The 23,883-nt window shown below is 43.1% G+C and overlaps 1 pseudogene; it reads left to right on the top strand.

The window, feature by feature from the left end:
• The window catches only part of LOC118660762, a 29,699-nt pseudogene that overhangs the window by 4,254 nt on the left and 1,562 nt on the right, over positions 1 to 23,883 (top strand).

The following is a 23,883-nucleotide window of genomic DNA, read 5'->3' as shown; positions in this document are numbered from 1 at the left end:
TATGCGTGTGTGTGTGTGTGTGTGCATGTGTGTATGTGAGAGAGAGACTCCATACCTTCCCCCTGCCCCTTCTCACTTCCCACACTACATGCTGGCTCCTCCTTCCTCCCCAGTGCTAACCAACCCATGAATATAGACATTTGCTAGTCTTGGTTCCTCACACTCCTCTTCAGTCATCAGCCAAATCCAGCCACATATGGATTCGGATGATCTGGGACCTCCCCCCACCCCTGGCTACAGACCTCAAAAGATCAGCGCCTCAGCCCAGACACCAGGTGAGCCAGCCTACGGGGAGAATGGGCTTTAGCAGCACGTCTGGCATTTCCAGATTTAAGGCCTGGATTTACTATGAAGCTGATGAGGCTTAAGTTCAGGATCTCCCTCCGCCATCTCCCCCACGTGCATGGGAGAAGCCCTAGTGCTCATATGTCTTTGTAAACTTTGCAAAAGTAAGCTATTTTAATGCAGTCAGTTGGGACACATGTCTTCTCTCCCCACCTTCCTTCCAACGGCCCCCTGCCTGTCAGGTGACACTGAAGGGGCGCTGGGTATTTGGGGGCTGTGCATAAAGGGCCATTGCATTCAGGTTTCTTGGGGAGTATTAGCGTGGTTTGTCCTCATTCCCATGTGTGGTTAGGTGACTGCAAATCCTCCTAGTGGAGAAATGGCAGGGATACCCCAACCGCCCACTGGGTAGACTCGCCCACACCATGGCATAAGTTGTAGCATCAACATTATCGCTCATCTTGACTGTGTCCTGAGGCACTGATAGTGTGAAAGTAGTGGAGGAGATGCAAGATGTAAATGTGTGGAGCCAGAAACTATGCTACGGAAAGTTCTCCCTCTCACCAGATATCTAAACTTGCAAGTGGAAATATAGGCATCAATCAATGCCTAGTCAGAACTGTTATCCCAAAATACCAAAAAACAAATTTTGACCTACAGTGCTAGAAGAAAGACTGCCTTGCCTTTCCCCCTCTACATAGAAAATAATACTTAAAAATCATTAACTAAAGAGGTGATGCATCAAAAAGAATATGCAGACAAAAATGTAGGGAAACCCCAAGAGTATAAAGGTGTGTCAAAAGTTAATTGATAAAAATATAGGTATTTTTTAAATTGTATGATATTTATGGCATTTGATGGCTTCTTTTTTTAACTTTTGTAATATCTTTTCTCATTCTAAATAAAAATTTACACTTGTAACATAATTTGCAACAAAATTCATTGTTGTAACATAACTGTATTTTTCTTTCTTAAAAGCTAATTGTTCCAGCTTCAGGCCCCATATAACCTGGCTGTGCCCTGGGCATGGAATTTAAAGTATTTGGACCTTTGCCCCTTCTTATCGGCAATGTCTAAAGTGCCCTCCCGGCTCCAAGTGCCCTCCCAGCCTCTACTTCCTGTCAGATTCAGCCATGGCAGCCAGTAGAGGGCTCCGACTTCCTGCACCCCATTGTCTCTGGGTGTCTCTCTAGGCTTTTTCTCCTTTAATATTCTAACCCCTCACTAGTTTTCTTGGATGTGGTGCCTCAGACCTTACAGCCCAGCACCTTCTCAGCTGAGACTCTGCAGCCAGTTTCCACTTGCCTTAGGCTGAGCAGTCTCCCCTCCCGCACCCAGCATGACTCCTGCAGTCCACCTACTGGGAGTTGTTGGATCTTTCCCTCCTTTACTCTCCATTCTCTCTGTAGAACACCGGTTCTCAACTTGTGGGTTACGACCCACAGGGGGTAGAACGACCCTTTCACAGGGATCACCTAAGACCATCAGAAAATACATATATAGTTACATATTGTTCTTGTGATTAATCACTATGCTTTAATTATGTTCAATTTGTAACAATGAAATTGGGGATCACCACAACATGAGGAACTGTATTAAAGGGTCGCGGCATTAAGAAGGTTGAGAACCACTGCTCTAGAAGGTCTCAAGATGTGCTCAGGATAGACGAGGATCCATGACTAAACATATGTCTTGTTCAATGCTGTCATTGAACTCAGTTCTGAAGAGAGACCCAGAAATGTCATCCATCGCTTAAGTCTACAAGAGAGGTTTACAGCGGTGATGGAAAGGTGTCTTTGATGCCTCTGAACAGGTGGTATTTGCACTTGAGGTCTTGATAGAAAGGCATGAGAAGATGACAACTTTCTATGTCATTGGTCAACTTCACTCCCACTGGGTGAAAAGATCATTCCATTTGGAGTTAGGAGGTATGATTTACATATTGGTTCTGCTACTCATGGATTGAACATCCTTAAGCAAGTCACTTTTCTCATAGCCTTCATTTTCTCATTTATAAAATGAGGTGGTTGGATTGTTTGATCGCCACAGTCCCCCAAGCTATAAATTATCATGCTCTATAAATCACTATGCTTGCAAAATTCTAATTAAACAGAGCTTAACTATTCATAATCTTTACAGAACAAGAACTTATCTTACCTCAGCTCAGCTTTAAAACGGAATCATAAGAAAACAGTTTTACATTAGGGAAAAGAGACAGGGAAAAAAATCCCAAGTTTTCTTATGGTCTTTTATACCAATTGTAGCTATATCTATAATTTTCTGTGGTCATGATACATTCAGTAATCTAAAAAAGGCTTAATTATGTGTATTAGACTTTAGTGACTAAAGTAGAAAATCAAAGCATTTTAGAAATATGAGCACCTAAAACATGGATGTTAGTTGCTGTTATTTTTGTGGTTGTTTTAACTAAAAAAAAAACTAAACTAAAAAATAAAAAATCTGGCTCCCAGGATGGTCTGTCCTCTCCATCATCCACCATTGCAGTCAGTCAGTGTGTTGTTCACTCCAAAAGTGCACAGACCCACCTCCCTCCTCGCTTCTCCCTCCCTTCTCTGTCATGGTTAGCAATAGCCCCACCCTTCGCGTTCTCAAAATAAATGACCGAAGGAAAGGAGGAAATCCAAATTATCGAAAGATACCGAAGACATGTGGAAGTGGCTGAGTGCATAGGCTTTGGAGGAAACATGTATGGCTTCAGACAGTGGCTCCACCTCTCACAGGCTCCAGGAGCTTCAGGAAAACAATGAAAACACAAGGGAAGCCAGCAGCTTGGGATTGTAGAAAGACACAAATGTGCAGGTGTCATCCAGGCCTGTTCAGAGGGACATTTTTGTTGTGTGGAAAGATCCTTCAAGATCATCTTCCTGCCTTTGTTGAGTCAATGTTTCCTGGCTAGTTGCCTTCAGATTCTTGAGCTGGTGTGTGGGGAAAAGCATCCCAGACAGGGGCCAAGGAGAGAGACCATGCCAGCTTCAGAAGAGGGTCAGCCCCATTGTTACTTAAATAGACGAGCCTCTGCTTTATACATCAGCCCCCTATGTGTTTGGTTATCAAACACCAGGTCTGAAGAAATTGACCTTTCATCTCTGGGCACATGCAGGCTAAATCTAACTGCTAGACCTGCCAGGCAGAGGACCAGTGTGAGGACTGTGAAAGCTTGATCAAGCTACTGCTTCCCTTGGAGCTGGCCAGCCTGCCCTTATGACACCTTCCCTCTCACCAAGCTTCCTTTTCACCATAACAGACCTCAGAACATTTTACAAATAAGTTAAGTGTCATCACTGCAATTAGCCAGTACAAACAGGCTACTTCTTCTTCTTCTTCTTCTTTTTTTTTTTTTTTTTTTTACCAAATTTGGTAGTCTGGTTTATCACTCCCTCCTGCCTCTGGCAGTTGCAACACATGCTCGTGGTTTGTTGTGGAGCACTGGTTCTTTGGGGTTGCTGATTTGTCATTTGGGTCTATGTGGCAGAAGAGATGGATTCCAAGAAACACATGTTTAAGAAATTCAGGAAGAAGCAAGGAAGTGGATATGATCATTGGCTAATTGGTTTGTTTGGCCAAAAATGCCTTTTGGTGCTCACCACAGCGCCGTTGCCAATTCTTAAGTAGCAGTGACCTCCCTTGAGGTCGTTGTGTGAATGACTATGACAAATGGCTGGTTTTGGAAGGCTAGAGACTTTTCTCTCTTTGCTTGTTTCTTTTTTTTCGTACTTTCTTTGGTTGTTTGGGATCTTATTGAAAATCACAAACCAGAAAGAAAATAGTTGCCAAGATCAGTGGTGAACATTTCAGGAATCAGGTTACTGCGGCCTGCGGCTCTCAGCTCAACTTGAAGAAATTTCAGGTTGCTTTGGTGATTTCTCTCTGAACATTTTTCTTAAAATACCCACTTATCCTTGGTTTACCAGTGAGCAGAAGGTAGAAATGTCCAGAAGGGTCAGGCTGAATAATGTGGCAGGATATATATAAGCGTATATTCCCTACTTCCCCCCCCCCCCCCACCATCCAATAAATGTGTCTAACACTGAGTCAGATGCCTTGGAATAAAAGCAAACCCTAGAGGCTAAGTACTAGTACATGGTTTTGAGGGAAATTGAACAGTCTTGTAGGCTGGCTCTCAGGGCACCTTAAACAAATGATTTTGTGGCTGCTTAACATTAAGGCCCGGGATCAGCCTAAGAGCATGTATGGAAGAGTGAGATGGGCCTGGAGTGATGGATGTTGGCTCCTTTCACAAGGTAAAGACCAGGGCAGGGAAGTAGCCTGAACCAAGAATCAAGAGCTGTGCTTTCTAAGCCTTGCTCCACATCTTGCTAATCTGAGGAACCTCAGGCAAATTTGGGCTTTGCTGGCCTCGTAATCAGATGATTGGATCAATTCTTTGATGACAGGCTTTCCTTCTGTGTTTCCCCAAACTCACCTCAAATATTCTTGCCGCCACAAATGCTTTCATCGTTACCCTCGGGTGAGTCACATAAAGCCAATTCACACAGCAATCAAACTCATCATATTTTCCGACATGCTCTATTATGGACCAGCAATATTACTAATTTCTATTAAGTCATGGCCCCAGCACACCCAGCAAGGAAAAAGCTGGAATTGTAAAATGTTTTTTTTTTTAAATCATTTCAATTATAAATGATGTCACAAATAATGGCTAAACATATATTTTGCCAATGTCAGCTTTGGAGATTAACTTGGGATCCTTCATATTTAGTAACTTTTTAAGGCAAAAGATCATTTTTTAAATGCACTTAAAACAATGTCTTTTTAAAAATATTGAAAGTTTCTTGAATGTCATTTATATTACTGATTCACTTAGATTTGCCTCTGTAAGCTCAAGGTGAATAAATTCCAAATCAGTGAAGCCTGAATTAATGCGATAATGTCCTGCTTACTCTTGGAATGTGTTGAACCATTTAATACTTCTTGACTCACCCTAGACTAGAGAAGTAAATCTGATTTGATCTAGGAGACTATGCTGAAGAGGGGATTCTGTATCTAACAAATTCTAGGATACATAGGGTTAAGTTTAAACCAAAATGAGATCTCCTGAGCTCCTGCATGCTAATATGTACCGCATTAGCCTTGAGATGGGTAGGGTCCCTCATAACAAAATAGAATCCTTGCCAAATCTGGTATCTTAAAACAGTAACGTAGGCTCCAGCGTTCTGATTGAATTCTTTAGATATTAAAATTTTGTTTGACCTAGATTCGAAGTGACTAGTTATTTTTTTCTCTGTAAATTTCATGGAACTCCATACCGAGGCAGAGGGACTGCATCTAAATCTCTCTTTTAAAGACACTCATAAAAATGCAGTCATCACTAAAAGTTTCCACCCGAGGAAATGAACAAAACAAGTTGGATTCAAATGGCAACAACAGCACCAAAAAAAGAAGAAGAAAAAAAACAGGGAGAGAGAGAAAAAATTCTGTAATTACATCTCAACATGGAAATATGTTCTAAATAATTAAGTAATTGTGGTCAAATGAAGAACAGAAATGGCAAAGCTGTTCCATTTTTACAGGAGCTAGTTTTCAGTTTCTTTCCCAGTGCTCATCAGCATTATTATAAAATGTTAGTGCTGGAGGGGTCATTCTATTCCAGTCCCCCTTTATGGAGGATGAGGCCCAGAAGCAATGGAGCTGGCCAGTGTCAGGGAGCCAATTATTATTGGAACGGCATCTAGAACTCAGCTCTTTCTAAACTACCACATGGCATAGCAGTGTGTCTACTAGGCCCTTGCTAGATGTTTACGGGATTGAATACTCTTACCCTTTGAGTTTTTATGGGGAACCTAATCAATCATCAGTCATCCATTCTTTCTCATATGTCTTTGCTCTAGACTTCTTTTTCCAGTCTGATTTCCTGGATTCAAAAAGCAGGTTTATGGAGATGGGAGCTGAGTTGGGGCCATGGAGAGAAGAGGTTTTCCTCCACACTGAAGTTTGGGCTGGGGGAAGAGGAGGAAAGATAAAGAGAAAAATCACTCAAATGCAGTGATTATTAAACACTAATTTTCTGAAACAAATTCTTCCATGTTTTAATAGGGTTGGTAGCTAAGTCTATGTTCTCATATTTTAAAGGGAGTTAAAAGCTGTCCTTGTGAAAAACAGCGTATTGTTGAATGAATGAATATAGATGAAGGAAACAGTGCTATGTGTTTCATATGCAGTATCTCATTGAAATCTCCCGAGCTCTCTGGAACTATCTAGCATCGCTATTCTCTGAAGGAGGAGCCTGAGACTCAAAGAACAGAATGACTAGCCCAAGGTGCTAAACAACTCCTTTGCATACTTTATACTCCCCTCCCCCATTCCTGATGAAACAGTTCCAGTCTTCCTATCAACTTCTTGGTTCTTTTTAATTTTTTTTTTTTATGTGGGGGAATAAGGGGGAAATATGGGCCTCTGAGAATGGCTGAAACCACAGATGAATAGGAAAAATCAAAATGGCTTTTGGTTGGCAGATGCTAAATATCATAGAACAAAAAAAAGTTGCATGTTCAGCTCAAAGCAGAGGAGGGTGAAAATGAATGACAGCTCAAGGAATTTGTGATTTGAAACTGCCTTACTTACTCTTGTTTCAATTTAATAGCTCGCTCTAGGCCAATAGAGTCCTACGTTCAAAGAGACTTTGTAGTGTCTATATCATGCGACTGGTTTTGAGTGCCTGGGTTCCCCTTTCTGAAGAACCCAGCATAACTCCATTGGCATGGTCTCTTCCAGTTAAAGGAGAATAGCAAATGTGTTTATCCCCATATGGCTAGCCTCTGTCTCGGGGAATGACATCACCTCTCATCGAGTACTTCAGCTAATGGAGGAGGTCAGAAAGAATGGCCAGCATCATTCTTTCCTGAATTCTACCCCAGCTCCAAAATGAGCTTTTTATGAGGTAAAGATTCACTTATTAGGTAAAGTAAACAGAGAAACAATGTGAAGTTAAAATAGAGCAAGTTTCGATTCAGAGTGACACTGAGCAAACAGCCGGACTGGACCTATCAGGCCCTCGTGGGACGTGGGTGTGCCTAGATGAGAATGATTCCAATTAGCTTCAGTGGGGAAGGGCTTGCAATGTGGTAAGTTTGCTCCACTGAAGCCTGAACCTGGAGAGCAGAAAGGCTGAGATGAGGAGCTGGGGAAGGCATCTGATTGCAGCATGACTCACTTTCTGAAACACTGGAAAGCATAGGCTCTGATGAACAGCCGAGACTCTTCAGGTGAATTCTGCCTTTCTAACCACAAGGAAACTGAAGCTAAGGGAGGTTTAGAGGCTTGGCCAAAGTCCCAGAGTAATTTAGCATCTGAGTCCAGTCTTATACCCAGGTTTCCTAGTTATCACGAGTTGGGGGTAAAGGTCTCTTCCTTTCAGCATTCCAAGCAAAAATCAATCATGATTGGAAGAAACATATCTGTCTTGTTCACCAAAATGCTGGGCACACGGCAGAAGCTCAATAAGTATTTGAATAATGAAAGAAAGAAATCTAGACCTGAATATTGATCCAGGTTCAAAGGTAGACACCAACCAGAACTCCAGATTATACCCAGCTTGAGCCCTGAGGTGGTTCCCAGGATATAGGTTGGTAATTCTATTCTGGACCTGGGCTATGCATACACCAAAGAGAATCTAAAATCAAAATGTTGCGTTGACCAAGTGTAAAGGTCAGCCACTGTTCTCTGTCTTATTCTCCTATATAATAAAAAGCTCATATGCAAATAGACCAAACAACAGAACAACCGGTTGCAATGACATGCGCTGACCACCGGGGGTATGCATGGAACATGGCAGGCGTCGGCAGCAGGTGGCAGAGCACAGAACATGGTGGGCGTTGGCCACAATGGGATGGTGGAGCAGGTGAGAGGGGGCGCCAGACCAAGGCGGGACGCTGGCCACTGTCATCAGGGCTAGTCTCTGATGGTTACTGAAAATTCTTTGCTCCTGCGTGCCACGATCCCGCCTAGCACTCACACCTGCTGCCAGTTCCATCCTTGCTCATCCCCGCTGCCAGTGCCCAGCACCAGCCCCGATTGCTCGGTGCTGTCAGCTGTTGCGAGTGGCAGCTGCTGGCCCCAATTGCCCCTGAGGGCTTCTCCACCTTCCCCTGCTTCTAAGGGATTATCAGAGCGGCAGCTGCCACTCGCACCCACTGCTGGCATCAGCCCCAATTGCTCTGTGGCCATCAGCACCTGGGAGCGGTGGCAGCAGGAGCGGAGCCATGGCAGGAGGGGAGGGGTGGGGAGGATGAGCTGAGAACTGCCCCTGTGCCCACTACAGCCTTGTGGCCCACATTTCCTTTCAAGGTACATGAATTCATGCACTGGGCCCCTAGTAGTATTATAAGGATGAAACAAGTCCATAGCAAGCACCTAGTAGAGAGTGAGGGCTCAATAGTTGTTAGTGGTGGTGATAATGAAGATGAACTCTGTGCCATATCAGATCCAGGTCCTCAACTTGAAGTTCCTTCCAATTTTTAGGAGCTCGACTGAAGAAATATATGAAGAAAATAAATCAAGAAAGAAAAAAAAGATGTTCAGACTTCACACAGTCTTCCTTATAATGTGTGATGAGGGTGAGTGAAAAAGAAGTGAAAAAAATTCACAGGATATTTTTCAGCTGTGAGGTTAGCACATGTGACATGAGCAGTTCTTTCATTCCACATAGACTGACCAACCAGGTGTTAAACCTTCCTAAATATTGTGTTTATCATGTCACTCCCATGCTCAAAAACCTCTAATGGTTCCCATCACCTGTCCACACGAATACAAAGAGTTCAGATTCAGTAGCCTGGTGCTTATAGATGTGTTCATTCTTACCTTGACTGGTTCTCATGGTTTGCATGGAATATGTGCTGTAGCCTGGATCCACTTGCTATTATCTGAAATCCTTGCAACTTTCGCCTTCACACATTTGTCTTTACTCCTAAAATTCTTCCCATTCTTCAATTTACAACTTGTCTCTGCAGCCAGTGGGAAGCTCTCCCTTTCTTCTGAACTCTGAGTGTTGTGTTTGTCTCTGTATGCTTGGTAGGAACCTGAAGTACTACTGCCTTGTTGTGTGATCTTTGAAGTTTTCCTGCCAAATTATAAACTCTTGAGCTTAGGGACTATTTCTTATCCATCTCTTATTCTCTTTGGTGTTTTCCAATGGTAGGTGGTTAATATTTTCTTATTGAAGGAATGATGTAATGGATGGAGGCTTGGACAAGAAGCTCCAGTTCTCACAGATGGAGGAGACTCCCAGTATGCTGTATCAGCGAGAGGTTCAGCTGTTGTTCCCACACTTGATTCTGGCAGAAGACTGCCGCTCTGCTAGGAGTTATGCGAATGTGATGATTTCTCCTGTAGCTGATGCACTAAGTAAGGTGGTAGGATCCGTGTCCCCAGGTGTATCACCAGTGAGGGAAGGAAGGCGATGCAAGCTATTGAAGCCCTGGGTCTGCTCAGCCTGGGATTCCTAGATGGTGTGCTCCGGACCCTGGGGCCCTCTAAGGAGTTTCCTCAGCTGGAGTCTTCAGCTCACGGCTTTAAAGACTGCAAAGTCCATCCCAGCAAGGCGTTTTTTTCTAGTCACTGATAAGAAAGCTAAGAAAATAGGTTCTACTAACTGCAGAACAATCCACACCATGGGATTCTTGGCTGAGATTCCAGAGTAAGCTATTGGGAACTTGGTTTGTGAGCATGAAATAAAGAAGCTGTAATCTCCAGAAGGGGCATGGGTTCCCTGGGAACTCTTCATGTGAGCACAACAGGATCCACTGTGTTGTGAGGGTTGCCTGGCTCTTCCATAAAATGGGACCAAAGTAGCACATCTGGATTGCAATGCATCAACGTGAAAGGTTCTTCTTCCTAATGGGCTGATGAACCAGACAGAAGTGTGGAAGCAGGACAATGCATTTGGCTGTCTTTACGGCATGACCCCCAGGGGCTGGAATCAACCAAAGTGATGTCAACCTGCAGATGATTTCTGAGTGGCGCACTACCGACCCGGCCCAACATTTTAAGAAAAGAACTTAACTTAAAAGGATATGCAGAAGGTCTGCCTACTGAATGTTGAAATGGTGATGAGCCTGGAAGGAAAATAAATGTTAAGAAATAGGACAAGGATTTTTAAAACTTGAATATTTAGAGATTGCTACAGTATTTAGGTTTTTACAATAAACACTGTTTATTTCACAATGAGTTTTCAGAACACTGTTATCCATGCATCCAAATCACAAACACATCTCTCTCTCTCTCTCTCTCTCTCTCTCTCTCTCTCTCTCTCTCTCTCTCTCTCTCTCTCTCTCTCTCTCTTGGCTTCCTACACGTCTATGAATATTCTGTTCCCCTGGCACGGAACCAGCACCATAGGAATGGAACAAGGACCAAGCCCTCCTTCTAAAAGACTAAGCTGTAAAATTAGCAAAGGAATAAAAAACAGCTGGCGAAATATGATAGCTGTTATTCTGAGCCCATGAACCTGAAAAGATAGTTTATTTTAGAAGACAAACAAAATCTGCCTTCTGTTTGATCTGGGACAGCATCCACCGTCAGAAGCCGTCCGTTAGCATTTAGTTACTCTGGAGGTTTGGGACAAGCAGTACAGGCGCTGTAAACAAGGAACAGAAAGGATCAGTTTCCATCTTAATTTGACAGTAAACAGTACTAATTTGACTCCGCAGCTGTTTATCGATACCCAGGGAAAAAAACGTTGCAATTCAATAGAGAGAACAGTAGCCAGTGTGTTGGGGCAGAATTGTTCCTAAGATGGCAGGAGCCAGGCTGTCTTGAATCTCTTGACGTTAAAAGAACACAATGTAAATTGCCACACGATGTGGTTTTCATCTGGCAGCAGGGCCAGCAATGCGAGCCTATAGTTTTCAGCCTTCAGAGAGGGCTCTCTGTAGTGGCTTCATCTTGACTCGTCTTAGTAACTACCAATGGATTTCCTGCCAATCACTTAATATTTTACAGAAAGCAGGTCTGGCCCAAGGCAAAATTCTTTATTCGTTCACTCACTCACTCATTTTACTACAACTGTGTATGAAGTGCTTGCTAGATGGCAAACACTGAGCTGTATATTGGAAATAAAAAGACGAATATTATTCACGCCCGCTTGACCTTCACTTTCTAGCAATAAAGAAATTTGCAAATAAATAATTATGATCATTAAGGTAAGTAGCATTCAGAAGCATTCCCTGGTTAATTAAAGAATATGGTTAGTTGAGTTCCCGTGTGTATTATCCATAAATTGATCATACAGAACTAGGCGATAGTATTGGATTTGAAAGCTATTTCCTACATAACTCATTCATTCATTTATCCGTTCACTACATTTTGGGTGATTCTGACAGGACTAATATAGCCAGACACCTCGGCAAGTTACCTTTCATGCATTATCTCAGTCAATACTCACAACCGCATGATAAGGTAGGCACAATGGTCATCCATTTGGCCAATAAAAAGCTGTGGTGCGGGGGTTGAATTTCCTGCCTGTGACCACGCAGCTATTAAGTGGAGAGGCCATGGACAGAATCCCAGTTCCGGGCTCTTTATAATAATGCCTCCACTTAAGGTACTTAGAGGTTGTGGCTCATCGTGAACATCGATTATCATTGTCATATATTTTTTAAAAAGCATAGACTTTCCAAAGAATACAGTTATTCTAACAATTTATTACAATTCACATCTCACACCTATTCATATAATATTAAACTGCCACCTTTAGATGATGCTCCTGGTCTTCTGCTTAGAATAAACAGAATATTTTGCTCCGGTGCGTTAAAATATATTTGTTGAGCACGTACTACGTGCCCTGAATGAATGTGGGCTTTGTCGTTACTCAGAGTCACAAATCCGAGCAAGACCTGGTCCCTGTGACATTATCTCAGTTCTTTACCAAGAACAGTTGCCTGCCTTCCCAATACGAAATTTTGAACAAACACAATCCTACACTATTTTTAAATAATTTTGAAGACATTTACCATTTGCAGTCAAACCAGAAAGAATAATAAGAGTGAACAGCTATTAGAAGAAAAAAAAATTCCTGTCATATGTTCAATTTCGTAAGAATATGCAATTTTACTACTTATGTTTTAATTTATCTCCCTCTCAAATGCAATTGAATCTCTATCATTAGGTCGTATCTGGCCTGGCCAAATAAAGCATTCTATTGAGAAAATGGAACACTTGGTGCTGCCAGCATCTCTCCATTTCACTTACAAAAAATAGAAGCAATGGACTTGTGACTTTCAGATTCTTTCACGTGGTTGGTTTGCCTGTGTTCCTGGTACACAGTGATGTGAGCTTTGGAAGGCTGCAGGCAATGGAGAGTACACAGAGATCCAGTAAAGGGGAGGAATCTGCTCCTTTACTGTACGTTATTTCTTTAGGATGCTCAGCATTTGTTGAACACATGAAAAGTAGGAGAGGCATAGTCTGAATATCATTAAAGGAAAATAAACCATGAAGCTCAGTGAGGCTCAGTTTTGCACCAAGTTTCTATTCTGCCTCACTGGTCTGTACATTGTCACCCGAGTGCTGCAACCCAGTTGGGCTTTTCTGGGTAATTTGTTATTGGCCTCCCCTTTATGCAGAGAGTTAGGAGCATTCACTACAAATATGCATATCCATCTACACCTAGAACAGACTTTACAGTGATCTCTCACCTGGGATAGATGAGGGTGCTCTCTGACGAGTAGCATAATACCCGACTTAAGCAAATAATACGTTATTATTTCACATGACAATTCCAGAGATAGGGTATCTTAGGATTGATTAATTAAGGGGCTCGATGACATTGTCCAAGACCCAGGTGCTTTCCATCCCTCTGTTCTGCCATCTTCAGGGAGTTGGCGTAATGCTCGTGTCAGCTTATGGTAGCAAGACATCTGCAGCAGTGGGACCAGTACTGTATCCATACAGGGTCATGTCCAGAGGAAGAAGATACCAGTTCTTCCTTATGCCTCTTTTTAAAATCAAGGAAACCTTACCCTCAACCCCCCAGAGCACCCAGCCTCACTTCTCAGTGTTCAGAATTGTGTGACATGCCCTGACTTCCCTCAGTCACTGGCCAGGGAAGGAAGCCACCTTTATGAGCTTAGACCCATTAAGCACATCCCCTAAAGCAGGGGTGGGCAACCTTTTTGTGAGTGCATGCCAAAATCAGCAAAATCTCTGACTCAAAATTCTTCTGTGTGCCAACCCTAATTTTTTGAGACCATGTTATGCCTACTTGGTACCTCTTAAGGTGTAAGTATGTGAAGAACCTTGAAGAAATAATAAAATTCATTCAAGCGACAAAAACACAGTATATGATGATGAAAAATGCATTTATTTTTAATGTATACATGTACACTGGTAGTCCGACAGAAAACTTTATGACTCCGTTTGATATTATCAGTGGGACTTTTGCTGCTGCATCACTGATGACAGAGATTTTACATCAGGTTTATATTTCGTGACCTTCAGAGATATGCACGGGCTACTACTTTCATCCGTCAGGTTACTCCTATTATGAGACTTAACAAAATTCATCACTGAGAACAAAGATTCACAAGCCTATGTGGATGAAAACATGGAGAGTAACGCTGTTGCAAAGTTTTTTAAACAGAAAAAATTTTCTGGAATGGCATTCCAAGTCCTCAATAGTTCGTTTTGACACTATTGAAATTGCTCTTCCCCTTTCTTGTCAATCCATGTCTATGGTCTTTAAGATAACTTGTTATGTAAAATTATTTATCTAAGATGCACCTACACTGAATTTATCTGAAAAATAAAAAAGTCGATATTAAGAAAAAAAATTGTAAATGGAAGATTATAAGAGAGGGTTTCGCGTGCCAGCAAAAGTTACTGGCGTGCCATGTTTGGCACACGTGCCAGGGGTTGCCCACCCCTGCCCTAAAGTACATGATTGTGTGGAAGAAGTAGATACCTGAACAAAGTCAGAGTTCATTGTCAAGAAGTTGGCTATTGGGTAGGCAACCAAAAGTGTCTGCTGCAAGTGGTCATGCCTGGCCTGTCTCATCTTCAAACAACTCTGTGTAGACAGCAAGTCAGACATACAAGCAGAAGAGAAAACAACATTTTTGTTCTTTGCTCAAAGCCACATGGAATGAATGACAAAGTGAAGATTCCAGCTGAAGTCTTCAGTCCCAAGTCCATTATTCTCTGGATTACTTGTCTCCTTGGTCTTGGCATAATTAGTGACTTTTCATTGTTCTTAGTGCTTACTGCTTGCTATCTTTTCTGGTCCCTGAACTCAGCGAAGATTTGTCTTCTCACAAAGATGGGTGTGCAGACAACCTCAGAGAACATTTACTATGCGGGGTGCTCTGCTAAAATCTTCATACAATTAGCCCCCACACCTCACACAACTAGTGTGAGGAGTTGGGGGTCAATCCAAAGCAATCAGTTCTAGAACCATGTTCTTAACCATTATACTCCCAGAGAGAGAGTATCTGTTGTCAGGCATGCAAGGGGCTAGAGTGAAGTTAATTCAATGTTGCACAAATCAATGTGAACTTTTGGATGGAAACTGATTTCAAAGAGTAGATTATGTGTCTTTGGATACCACTGTCACTTGGGATGGCGAAAGAGCCCTAACATCTAATCTAGTTATCCCCAGTTATAGGCTCTTAGACTTAGGAAGCAAAATTCCCAACTGAGCCTGTTTTCTTATCTGCAAAATGGGGATAAAAGTAATACCTATTTTACAACTTTTGTGTTGCCAAGATTAAAGAATAATCTCTGCAGAAATACTCTGTATATTGCAAAATATTCTAATGATTATTAGTTGTTGTTGTTATTATTATTATTATTATTATTATTATTATTATTGGCATCACCTGCTTTCACAGATCAGGGTGTTCTGCTATTCTCTGTTGGAGCTTCACTCTCCAGCCCCCACCTCCAGGATGTCTTCCTCACCTCTCCTGCTGTTCGCCACACCTCACCTCTTGCCCTCTCTCTATAATGTCCCTCTTCATCTTCTGGTTTTTCTCTAGGTGGCAGAGAAGGGAAGATTCTCCTCAGTGCTAACGAATCCAGGGAATACACATAAGTTATAGTGCAGATAAACTCTGGCATAGGGCCTAGGCCCTGCCTGATCTGAGTGTTTGCTCATTCAAACTGATTTATGTTTACTGCAGCCAACCCAAGCCAGAGTGGAGGGAGTGGGCCTCCCTGGAGCAGGAGCTGCAGGACATTAGAGTTGGGAGAGGCCCTGGCGGCCACTGAAACCCTTCTTAAGTTCTAGATGTCGATGAACATGGCCAAGAAAACGGATCCATGCTCAAACATGCTTTCCAAGCAGGGATTCCACAGGTAAAGGAGCTCCTTTGTTCATGGCTGGATTGTTGGAGTCTTTGACAGGATCTCTAAGAAAGGATTCCCCAGAATGATTTGGCTATAGATGATTTTTTTTAAAGAACAGTTCATTGATTCTTTTTTAGAAAGAGAGGAAAGGAGAGAAGAGAAACATTGATGTGAGAGCAAAGCATTGATTGGCTGCTTCCTGCATGACCCCTTCTGGGGATCAAGTCTACAGCCCTGGGATGTGTCCTGACCAGGAATCCAACCTGCAATCTCTTGATGCACAGAACTAAACCTAACCAACCGAGCCACACCGGCCAGGGAAAAATGATTTTTTTCCATAGGAGGCTGATTAAATCCTATTATATATTATATTATATTATACTAGAGGCCCAACGCACAAAATTTGTGCAAGAGTAGGCCTTCCTTCCCCTGACTGCCAGCACCGGCTTCCCTCTGGCACCCGGGACCCGGGCTTCCCTCAGGCCCCAACTTCGTCAGGAATGATGTCCGGTCTAATTAGCATATTACCCTTTTATTATTATAGATGATATTATATTATATTATATTACATTACATTACATTACATTACATTACATTACATTACATTATATTATATCATATCATATCATATCATATCATATCATATCATATTATATTATATTATATTATATTATATTATATGAAACTGAAGTTCACAGAAGTAAGCTGAGTTGCTCAAGGTTGCAAGCTAGCCAGAGGAGGAGGGAGCTCCCCTGGTCGTCATGCTCTATACAGGTGATTGACAGCAGTGTTCCCTGGAAGGCTTGTTGATACAGAGGTTTCTGAGTCCCACACCCTGGGTATCTGACTCAGTAGGTCTAGGGAGAATTTGCACCAGATAATTTGTATGCGATGCCCAAGCTGCTGGCATGGTCTAGTTCTTGCTTAGAAAACTGTTGCCTTATATCACCGGAATCTCTCGTTATGTGCCATGCATCAAGTTTCTGATCCAAGGAGAAGTGTGACCACCTGGATGCTGTAGCCGCCCTAGCCCTAGATGGAGTAAGTAGAGCTGCCCTCATGATGTGACTGAAGGACCACTGGAGACAGGCGTGGCCTTCCATGAAGGCTCCCACCTTTCCTCAGCCTTCCCTCCCCTTTTTCACGCTATCTGGAACCCCACCAATGAGAGATTTATCGTGGATTTTTGTTTGTTTTTGCTGTAAGTTGCTCTTTTACAATGCAAATGCTCCTGGAAGAGTTGAGGAAGATTGTCACTCACTCATGAGTAAGATTACGTTAAATTAGATTCCCCTTTGTACTTAGCTGAGAACATTCTCATGAGAGAAGGGGATTTTTGATTGGTTTAGGTTGGAGAACTTGTGGGATGAAGACCTATATTTGGAGGATAAAGGGGAACTTTGAAATGGGTTGCTGGGTGCCTGGTGAGGGAGGTGCCCGGAAGGTGGTATGCTACTTTGGGCTGAGCTGCTCCTTCTCGTTGGACGTATCATCCTACTACTGAGTAGGGTGGGGTGAGGGAAGGTGGGGGGAGAGGGGACTTACCTTTCGGATCACAAAGGCTCTTCCTCTTGCAAACATGGGAACCTAAGGTGGTGGTGCAGACAAGAGCGTCTCCCAGGGCCCTGCTGACTGAGAAAGCTCCTTCTGGTGACGAAGGCCAGGATCTGGCACAGGAATCTGAGTGCCGGGTGGTCTGTGCCCCGTGTTTGTGGGAACAGCTGCCGGCTGCACTGAATTCTATTTACTAGAGAGCCTTGGGTGTATTCCTGGGACTGTAACAAGGACCACGCGGCCTCTGTCTCCAACTGGATCCCTTTCCCTCCTTTTCCTCTTGGCAGCCTCCCCATGACTCTCTGTTCTTGGTCTCAGGCTCTCTCTCCATGAGATGCAAAGAAACTTCTCTAGAGATTTATAGTGTCTGTAACTAGGCTATAGCTCTGCCCATTTCCGGGAGGCGCCCTTTGCATAGAATTCCACCAAAATGGCAGCCTCTCAGATCATGACACTTCGGTGACGGTGGCAGCACCCTTTGTAGGCCCTGTTCCTAACTAGTTAGGAAGAAGGAAGATGGGGTGAGAGCAGAGGGGGATGCGGAAGAGCAGAGAGCCCCTTCCACAGGCCCAGTACCAGGTAAATTGCAATTCCCTTTCACCTTGTCCTCTGCTGCCCCAGGAAGCAGGCAGCTGCCCTGCAAGCAGGCGATGGGGGGTGTCAGCCCCTGGCACGCCAGGTGGGAAAACACCCCAGGTCAGAGGTTTGGGGCTGCCCATAGCTTTCAGGGGCCCCATCTCACACTACAGCTGAGACACTGGTGCCTGGAGGGCCATTCATATCTGCTCCCCCAGGAGCGAGCCTTCTGGATCCTTTAAAGGAGAATCTTAAAGCCATCTTCTCCCTGCATTCCGATCTCTGTTCCTGAGACACAGGGCCCTGCACAGCCAGCACCAGCAGCCGTGGGGAAGTGTGGAAATCATTTACTACACGTCTCCCCGCGGAATATGGAATTTCGGATCAAAGTTAGAATGGACCCGTCAGGCACTATTTACCCTCCTCTTTCTGAGTTCCGATGACTGACATTGTTCTGTTTTTATTTCTGGCTCTTGGAAGCAATTGTTTTAGAAAAATATTGTCTAGACCTGAAATTGAGTGAATGTGACATTAATTACGGCGGCTTTCCTCCGAGTGTCTTTGCCAGCTGTGCTCTGTGCGCGGGAGCCGCTCGGGCCCCAGAGAGATGCCGCTGGTGGAGTGGAGGAGCCGCGGGCAGGAAGGCCTGCTGGGCCAGGCTCTGAACTCCGCCTTTAGCACAGCTTTCTTCACTTCACCCTCACGACCGCCCTGTGAAGCTGGCACCATCTCCCCTGTGTGACAGATAAAGCTCAGGAATGTTCAATATTATGTCCGGGAGCACGCAGGACCCAAAAGGTGAAGTCAGGATCCAGATCCAAGTCAACTGAGCTCTGAAGTGTATGCTCTCTGCATCCCACCCAGGTGACTGGACCAAGGCAGCTTGGAATGAGCCACGCTCCATTTAGTAATGGATTCACTCCAAATCATAATGGGTTTGCAGAGATTTTTAAGAAAGCGTTTTGCAACTGTGAATCCTCCTTCATTACTGGCACGACATCCACACAGTGGCTGATAATGACCGACATGAAAGCAGAAATTTTGTGTTTTAATAACATATGAGTATGTGCACGTATGTAAGTAGGTGAGGTGTTATGGGCCTAAAGCTTACATGATTTGAAGGGCCTTATTTATGAAAAAGTATTAATGATTGTTTAGGATAAAAACAAAACAAAACAAGAAATTACTAATTTTAAAAAGCGAACCACAAGCATCACAAAATCCAGGTCAGATATAACATGATACTTTTATTGATGGTTTGACACTAGACACTATAATACTAGTCTCCCACATTTCCTGGCAGCATAGTCTTAGATCACCTCTTTATATGATTGCAAATGTTGTAATATCACTTGCTACAGAAAGAAATAGTAAGACAACTTGACCTTTTCTTTAGGGCGGTTGATAGAAAAAATAATTTTTATTATTGATGGAAAAGTTTGTTAGTTGTTTGGTTTTTTTTGTCTTTTGTTTTTGTTGTTGTTTTTTTCAGCATCACAACTTGAAATTAATAGTGCCATTGAACACTTTAAGAATGCTGTCAAATTTGGAAAAACTATTAAGTTTCTTTCATATGTCAACTGTAAGGCTGGGTAGAATTTCCTACAGGCTAGCTTCTGGCTTCACACAGTTCAAAACATTTTCTTTTTCACACCTTCAATGATGGGCGCTGTAGGACACATCCATATACTGGTAGTGCTAGGACAGCTATGTCTGTGCTTTTGTGTTAGAGGGGTCATTGCAGTGGGCAGTAGAAGTATTCCTGCAAGTCATTCCTATCTTGGGAGGACTGGCAATAACTTAGCCATAAAGCCAAGTGGCTATAGATAGCTTCTTTCTGTCTATCTCCGTGTCGCACTGAACCCAGATTAGCTGTATCCTCAACTCAACCTCTGCTTAATTAGATCCACAAATTCCCACATGCCTCTAGCACCACCCAACACTTGGAGAGGATTGGCAGAGGGGAAGCTGGAATAGAAAGAGACAATGGTGTCTACATCGTTATTTTTTTCAAATATCACAACAAAAAATAACCACGTGAACACATCCGGAGGGCCCCTCCCCAGACCTTGTGCAAGTGAGTGATCCTAAAGCTTAAATCTCACTGGCTCCATGGAAAATCCTTTTCTCACGTATGTATGTATGTACGGGAGCATCTCCAATACAGCAGTTAAGATGGTACTACTGATGGGAGTATGTTATTCCTCTCAGGCGTGCTGGGGTTACAGAAGGGCTGGGAACCAGAGCGTTGGAGTGTATGGAATGCCAATCTTGGTGCTCCGTAGCGGGCGCCTGTCTAGTACAAGGGCCAGCAAATGTTTTCTATAAAGAACCAGATGGTCATTATCCTACCTTTTGTGAGTCAACTACTCAACTCTCCCACTGTAGGGCAGAAGCAGCCCTGGGCATGATGTGAGCAAAGAGCCCAGCTGCACTCCAATATAATGTTAGAAAAACAGGGGTGGTGCACTGACCCCTGTGCTTGTAGGTCTCCCTGGAGCTGGATGGTTCCTGTATTGGGAAAGTGTGGCTTCCACAGCTGCCATGGGAGGTAGGGTCATTGCCAGATGCCACCATCTTTTGGGGCAGGAGAGATTTGAAGGAAGAAAGAGAGGTGGAATCTTTTGGACAAGATCAATGTTTTTTTAGGTACACAGATTTTCTTTTCTACTTTCTCCTCACATTTTTAAGACAAACACATTTTGATATATAGAATCAGACATGAAGCTCTTTTAGTCTAACTTGGGTCGCTTACTTGGTCAGATGAATTTGTTTTATCCAGACATGTTTAAGAACTCCAGTAAACCTTCTGGCTCTGACCCTTGCCAGTCAGACCCACTACCGTTGGTCCATGTCTATTTCTACAGCATATGCATTAACATTACCAACATCTTAATTTTCCTGGGTTGAAATATTAGAATGATTAAGGTAAAGTTTCTGTATTTATCTTCTTGAAAGAGAACTTACAGGAAAAACACAGAACTATTTTTTTTTTTTGGAAACTTCAAACTATTTCACCAAATCACTATGATTATTGTATACTTCAGAGTTAAAATTAGGAATAAATTTTAGTATTACTTTCGCTCTTTTCTCTTCCCTCTCATTTTAACTGAGTTATAAGAAAGGACTTGATTAAATAAAGTGGAAGGCATCATGTTGTAATTTAAAGTATTTTGGAGTTCAGTTTTTCTCATATATACATTCTCTTTATTATATTATATTTCCACTCCCCCAATTAGATGTTTAACATCAGTAACAGATGCATATGTTTCATCTAATATACACTGATGGGATAATGTCCAATATTAGTCCAGGGAGCTAGCTAATGTTCAACATAAATAGCATAAAAATATTTTATTTAACCCTTCAGGTCTGAGCAATTCCATTTACCAACCTTACCAAGAAAAATAAACGACATTGCATTGTATTCTGGTTATGTAAAAAGAGCAAGTCGTGGCTAAAAATGAGTTTAGCTCATTATAGAAAGTTAGTGATTCTAATTCTTACAATTGCAAAGTATTTTGTTTTTAATTCCCTGGAAATTATTTGAGATTTTATATTTATCCTATGAATTGTACAGGATCTATCAGATGTGATAGGTCCAAAGCTGCGCTTTTGATAAGCAGTGAATTTGGGACAGTCTGACCCTTGGAATCCTACCTGAAACTTTCCCTCATGACCAGTGAGTTAAGGCTCAGTGTAGTGATAGTCCAGTGTGGTGAAGGGTAAGGAGCAGAGCTTCTGAGTCAGCATGAGCTAGGCTCTAGCATCCTGTCCTTACCACTCTGATGGTGTGAATTTGGATGGTAAATTAGTCTCTAGAATCTCTGATTTTCATGCATGATTGGAAATAATACTCAATTTTTTTTAAGAGTTAAGTGAGCTTACAGTATTATGTAAGAGGATTTGATAAGCTGTAGCTTACCTAGTTAGGTCTTATCGGGGTTTTTTTTTGTGTTTTGTTTTGAGTTCTTTATTGATTAAAGTTTTAAGTATGTCTCCTTTTCCCCCCTTGACCTCTCCCAGGCCACTCCCAACCCCCAGCACATGTCCCCACCCCCCTAGTGTCCGTGCTCATTGGTAATCTGCATGCATACTAGTCCTTTGGTTGATCTTTTACACCCTCTCCCTACTCTCCTGCCTTCCCTCTGAGGTTTGATAGTCAGTTTGCTGCTTCTCTGTCTCTGGATCTATTTTTGTTCATCAGTTTGTGTTGTTCACTATATAGGTTATATCTTTACCTCATTTCTGTAGTGTTTATTGACTTTGAATACACATTTGAATTACCTGGGTAACTATTAATTCCCTGATAGGCGCTAGATTAATAAAATTGAATAAATCATTGAAAATCTGACTGCTTGTCTCTGAGATCATGTAGCTGCCCCCACACCAATAGTGAGCACACTGGGCTGGAAATGTTAGCTCTCAACCCAACAGCGTTTCATTTGTATGAGGAAATGTCGTGGGAGGGAGGGAGGGACTTGTAACAATAGATTATATTTTCACAGCTCTTTTATATTACTTTTTACAGAGCTCTTTATATACATTACTGATTCTTGGCAACTTTGATAGTCTTTTCCGCTTCCAAAGGATTACACCATTTGCAAAAGTTCACACAGTTTTTAAATGGCAGAACCAAGACTCATTCCCTGGTCTTCAAACTCCAACTCATTCTCAGTCTCCAAACAGCATATTAAGCCACTGCAGAAGATGCTCTGTTACCTGCTGTGTCAAGTGTCACTTCCCTCTAAGCAAACTTGTGGGGGGGGGGGGGGGCGGGGTAGGGGCTCTCCAGTGTTTGACACCAACTTACCTGCTCCCCCAGCCCTGGAGTAAAGAGCTGGTTTTCCAGACAGCTGGTGGACTCTCTTATACTCAGGGGCGTCTTGTCTGTATTCTTATCTGCGAGTCAAGGGCAAGTGGTCCTTGGGTGTGTGGCTTTGCAGAGGAGAACAATTTCCCCCCAAATTAGAGGACTGAGATGGGCTTGCCAATGTTTTTCTGTACTGAATGAGGCTTGAAAAAACCTAAACAAAAAAACTGGTCACCTACTATCAATATCATCTCAATGAAAACATTTCATTCCACCTCCCAAAAGGCAGGACATACTTTCAGAAGAAGGAACAGCCCTTTCATGAAATAAATCCAGCTCTAGGAATAATCCTTCCCTCCCTGTCTTCTTTCCTCTTTGTTCCCTCCCTTCCTCCTCCCCACTCCCCCTTTCCTTCTCATCTCAGTGAAGTCCAGCCCATGAGCAGGCCTTCAGAACCAGAATCGAAGCTCTCCGTTCACCCTGGGAACGCATGCCTCTTCACTTTGGTAAAGATCCCTGGGTGGGAGTGAATTAAAGCTTTGTGTGTCTCTTGGAGTCTCTGAAATCTGTGTGTTTCCAAGAAATGTGAAAGATAAAAACACGAGTGCACCGCGCTGTAGGAAGGCCTGCAGCAGAGCAGAATCGGGCCACCAAAGTGTTGAAATGTGCCCACTGAAAACAACAGGGACCCACCTCTCCTCTTCTCAAAAAAAATACGAACAGCTCAGCTGCCATGGGAAACTTGTAGTCTGAGAGCTGCCCATGCACTTGACAGCCCCGGAGGGCTCCTTGGGGAAGAGCTGGGTGGGTCCCATCAGAAGAGGGGGGAGCTGTGTTGCTTGGAGAGCAGCGCTCAGAGTTGGATGGTTCCCTTTGCAATGGGCAGATCGGGTTTCTCTCTGATTGTATTTAATGCCCCTGCAATCACAGTTCAGCATGAATCACTTCATTTCCTTTATGTTGTCCCACCCTTCTAACCCGCACCCCTCTACATACACTCCAACCTCCCTGAATAGTTCCCAGAAACTCCCCTCCAAGCCCAGTTCTATGGTAGTCAGGACCATCTTTTGGGTTGGTTCTGCCATGCCTATATGGAAGCAAGGAACAGAGAGGAGATGCAGATTCATTCAGTCTTTTGTGAAGACCCTTTGAATTCTGCAGACTACCGAGTACTGTCCATGGACCAGCAGATTTGGCATTCCCTTCCAGGATGCTTGTGAGATGTGCCCACTCTAGAGCTACAAAACAGAACCTGCATTTAACAAGGTCCCCAGATGTTTTGTGCATGCACGAGAGGCTGAGTAGTGCTGCTCTACAGCACTCTGGAAGCTAAAATG

This window comes from Myotis myotis, unplaced genomic scaffold (assembly GCF_014108235.1).
Source record: "Myotis myotis isolate mMyoMyo1 unplaced genomic scaffold, mMyoMyo1.p scaffold_m19_p_7, whole genome shotgun sequence".
NCBI classification, from domain to species: domain Eukaryota; kingdom Metazoa; phylum Chordata; class Mammalia; order Chiroptera; family Vespertilionidae; genus Myotis; species Myotis myotis.
The sequence above is the reverse complement of the archived record's forward strand: the minus strand, read 5'-3'. Positions and strand labels throughout refer to the sequence as shown.